Source organism: Cavia porcellus, unplaced genomic scaffold, assembly GCF_034190915.1.
Source record: "Cavia porcellus strain 051 isolate PalLab524CR breed Dunkin Hartley unplaced genomic scaffold, mCavPor4.1 scaffold_17, whole genome shotgun sequence".
Taxonomy (NCBI): Eukaryota; Metazoa; Chordata; class Mammalia; order Rodentia; family Caviidae; genus Cavia; species Cavia porcellus.
The window spans coordinates 58785626-58790606 of NW_026947500.1; the positions used below are offsets into that span (position 1 = coordinate 58785626).

The following is a 4981-nucleotide window of genomic DNA, read 5'->3' on the forward strand; positions in this document are numbered from 1 at the left end:
AGCCCTGCGGTGCTGGGCAAAGGGGTGTCACGTGACATCATCTTGCTAACTGTGTAAACAAGCACCCCACAGGGGCTGAGTGTCCTTTCCTCCCAGCCACACAGAGGGCTCCCCCTGACCTCAGGTTTTTTATCTTCTTTTTTTTCCCTTTCTCTCACCTCCCTTCCCCCCAGGAACCCCGAGGGCTGCAGCTGGTTGGTTTATATATTCCTTAGTTGCACGGAAAATATAATCACAACTCTGTGGGGTGATGAGCTGATGCGGAAAGGGCTGAACATGGACACAAATAATTTGACCGGAATCATAAATGCAGTACAGGAGATCATGCCCAATGCAAAATATCCCACAAAACTTCTTATTAAAAAGACAAATTGTGGCATTTCAGCTGTAGGAGCAGTACACCTGCCTATGCGGGTGTTAGTAATGTTGTTTTTCTTCTTTTTGGTAGTCATGTGCATCACATGGAACCAAGAAATAACTCCCAAATTTCAAAATTCCTCCTTCTGGAACTCTCAGAGGACCCAGAGCTGCAGCCCCTCATCTATGGGCTCTTCCTCTCCATGTACCTGACCACGGTGCTCGGGAACCTGCTCATCCTCCTGGCCATCGTCTCCGACCCCCACCTGCACACGCCCACGTACTTCTTCCTCTCCAACCTGTCCTTTGTGGACGTCGGCTTCACCTCCACGAGCGTCCCCAGGATGCTGGTGAACATCCAGACCCACAGCAAGGCTATCAGCTACCCAGGCTGCATCGCCCAGATGTGTTTTTTATTGCTCTTTGTAGGCTTAGATGACTTCATTCTGGCAGCAATGGCCTATGACCGCTTGGTGGCCATCTGTCACCCCCTGCACTACAGAGCCATGATGGGCCCTCGGCGTTGTGTGCTGATAGTCCTGGTGTCCAGCATCACCAGCGCCCTGCATGCCTTGGGGCAGGGCTTCATGGTGCTGCGGCTGACCTTCTGTGCAGACGTGGAAATCCTGCACTTCATCTGTGAACTTAATCAAGTGGTCCGTCGTGCCTGCTCTGACACCTTCCTGAATGACGTGGTGATCTACTTTGCTGCCGTCTTACTGGCCCTTGGTCCCCTCGCCGGCATCCTGTACTCTTACTCCAGATTGTCTCTTCCCTTCGTGCCATTTCTTCAGCCCAGGGGAGGCGTAAAGCCTTTTCCACCTGCGCGTCCCGCCTCTCGGTGGTCTCCCTGTTCTACTGCACCTGTATCGGTGTGTACCTCAGTTCCGCCATAACACACAACTCACACTCAACGGCGACAGCCTCCGTGATGTACACAGTGGTCACCCCCATGCTGAACCCCTTCATCTACAGCCTGAGGAATAAGGACATCAAGAGAGCCCTAAAACGACTGCTCGGGAGTGAGAGGAGGAAGGTGAACTAAGGTGAACTAAGACTGGACAAGTTAGGGGCTTGCAGGGCTCCACCTCGGAGCTGGGAATCGCCACTCTGTGGCCTGTTTGTAGCAGTGGCACTGGCTCTTTGAGTTTCTTGTAATTTGCATCTCTTTGCTATCAGCATCTGTGACTAACGTGACAACCAGAAAAATAATTGGTTAATTAACTTGCCCAGTGTACTCTACTGCATTTTCCTACCTTAAATTATTTTTTTGGTTTTTAGTTGATACTGAGTAAATCTACATAATCCCTGGCCACAGTGCAGGAATTCAACATGTGTATGCTACGTAAGCATCAAGTCAAGAGTACTGGCTTTTCCATCTCCGTATCACTTTTCTTTTGTGTGGAGCCTTCAAATGACTCCTTCTTGTTCTTCACAAACTAACTAACATTGCTTTTAGACTTTCCATTCTTTCTAAGACTTAATAGTTTTTTCCCTAATCATTTTCCATATTTCTCAGTGTTTTCCCCAGTGCTGCATCAGAAACATTTAGAAACTGACACTGATATCATAAAACAGTGTGATTTTCATTTTGTCCTTCCTCAGGGATCGAAGGAAAATTTTTTATGTGTTGTTTATGGAGCCAAACTTCATCATTCTATGATTGAAAAGGACAAAGAATTATGAACATGCAAGAATCTCTTAAATATACTGCTAAAGAAATAAACTTACTCAATGCAAATAATACACTTCTGCACACATGACATTACTGTGCTCTCCTGGCATGAAGAAAAGGGGGAAAAAGGAAAAGGCTAAAACCTTGAATGTCTTAAGAGCAAATTCTTCTCAAGCAGCTTGTGTTGTATCAATGGTTTCGCTCCTCAGTTTTGTCCCTCAGAAATATCCATGAGTTTAACTAATTCTATGGAGAAAAACAATAGTTGGTAATGAAGGCAATTATGCAAATTTATCACAGGAAAATCTGCAGGGAAGGGGGCGGGTTGGGAGGAAAAGGGAACGACCGAGGAATTACGGTGCGTGTGTACATGTGCCAACGTCCCGCGAGGAGTGAAGACATTGTGTACTACAAGCATAGCCTCACATAAGACATAACTAAGAAAGTAAATGAACAAATAGTTAGAAAAAGAAAATCTGAGGGTCTTGGCTTTGCTTTTTTATTGTAAAGAAAAAAACAGTGGTATGAAATTTTGAAGCAAGATAAGAGTAACAATGGTTAATACATTGCATGCTGTTATCTTGAAAGTGGTCACTCAGATTAAAGAGGTAGGCATGAAAAATTGATCAAACAATATAAGCACAAACCTTATTTGCAATGAGCTAATAGAAGCTAGTAGTATACTATTTTAACTATCATATATGTGTGTGTGTTTCCTGTTTCCTTCTTTCTTTTCTCCTTTCTCCTCTCCCAGTTTCTCTTTCATTTGACCAGTTTCTTCCCATTTCACAATATCTATTGGATCCTATTTACTCTTTTGGCTTCTTATACTAAGGAGGCAATATGATGTTTACACATGCGAGTCTGATTTATTTCACTTGTGATTATGGTCCCAAGTTGCATCCATTTACCTATAAAAATCTCCAGTTTACCCTTCTTTATGGCTGAATAGTACTCCATGTTAGAAAAAATACCACATTTTTAAAATTCACTCCTTGGATAATGGGTATTTGGATTGTTTTTAAAATTTAACTATAACAAATTGTGCTGCTATAAACATAGGTGCACATAGAACACTGTGGTTGCAATATTTTTCATTCTTCTGGGAAAATACCCAGAAAGAAATAGCCAGATCGAATGGGAACTCCAATCTCAGTTTTCTAAGGAATCTCCATACTGATTTCCACAGTGGTTTCACCAGTCTACACTCCGTCACCAGTGGAGAAGTTTCCTTTCCCCCTACAGCCCTTCCAGCATTTGTTGTTGGCTGGTTTTTTGAAGATGGCCACTCTTTCTGGGGTGAGAAGGAATCTCAGTGTGGTTTTAATTTCCATCTCCTGAATGATCAACAATATTAAACCTTTTATCATGTATTTATGTGCTGTTTGTATTTCTTCATCTGAGAACTCATCTTAGATACTCATTTTTGGGTTGGGTCTTTGACTTGGGGGGGTCTGAGTTTTTTCAATTCTTTATGTGTTTTAGCTGTAAGTACTTTGTCTGGGGGACAGTTGGAGGAAGATTTTACCACTCTGTGGGCTGTCTTTCCACCATGTTGGCGATGTGTGTGTGTGTGTGTGTGTGTGTGTAAAAGCTTTTTAGTAAGATGTAAGCCCAGTTGTTGATTCCTGGAAGCATTTACTGTGCGGTTCAATTCCTGTTCATGAATTCTCTACCTACCCTGATGCCTCCAAGATTCCTGTCTACTTTCTCTTCCAGTCAATTTAGTGTTTTTGTTTTAATATTTAGATCTTTGATCCACTTTGATTTTAATTTATTGCATGGTAACAGACATGGGTATAGTTTTAGTCTTTGGAATGCAGAGAATCAGTTTTTCCAGCACCGTATATTAAAGAGACTATCTTTCTTCCAGTGAACGTGTTTGACCCCTTTGTTAAAGATAAGGTGACCTAGTGTGTTTGGAGTTGTGTCTGCATCTTCTAATCTGTTCCACTGATCCTGAGGGTCCAGTTTTAATTCTGTTTTTTACCTTTACTACTCCTCCTAAAATTTAGACACTGGCATTGTATTATATTTTATATGGTCCTGGATTTTTATGGGCTCATGAGAATCCTATTTTCTTAAGGAGCCCTATGTCCTGTGTTTACCACATTCTCTGATAAAATCCGGTCCTCACATACACGTCCAATGCAGAGTGTACATGCTACAATTTTGAGTGTGTCAGCATCTGCTCTTAGAGTAACAGGTCAGTCAGAACATGAAGAAAGAGTTTCGAATCCTGTATTTAACATACTGAACTCTTAGGAAGAAGATGTCTTTTTCATGTTGCACATGCCCTGGTTGAAGTCTGAAAGATGGGAATCCATATGTGAGGACCTTATTCATTGAGACACAAACTCACAATGTTTGTTGTTTGCTTTTAGGGGATTGTATTCTTGTTTCTGCTTAAATGCTCCAGGGCTGTCTACCAATACAGCTTCTTGTATTGCTCTTGTAGATCTGTAAGGTAAGTTGAGGCACACTGAACAGGAGAGAAAAGTTCCTTCAAGCAAACTGATCACTTGTATTTTCTCAGAGTTACTTAGAAATGTCTTCTGACAGGGTTGCTTTTATAGATCAAAAAAGAGTGAGAAGGGTCATGAGGAATTGAGTGTTATAGTTATATTGATTAACAAACATAATAGAGGTTGCTTGTGGGATTTTGGGTACAAGCCAAGGAAAACATGGTGATGAATAGGGAAAGGTTGTTCATGATCTTCGTGGTGTCAGAAACACAACATGCAGCACAATGACACAGGTGATGTGTGTCATCTCTGATTTCCTCCTGGGACTAAAGGGTCCTGGGACCTCATTTTTGTCATACTTTAAATCCTTTTTCACGCTCCTTTCATGCCCCTTTTCCAAACTTCGTCATCACCTCTAAAGAGGCAGTGCATGAGGAAATTCAGTCTCATCCGTGTCAGATCCTTTGTAACTGAGACTCAGCAA

The 4981-nt window shown here is 42.3% G+C and overlaps 1 pseudogene; it reads left to right on the forward strand.

Moving 5' to 3' along the window:
• The first annotated feature begins 461 nt into the window (after positions 1–461).
• On the forward strand, positions 462–1402 carry LOC100724290 (olfactory receptor 7A17-like; annotated as a pseudogene).
• Positions 1403–4981: the final 3579 nt, after the last annotated feature.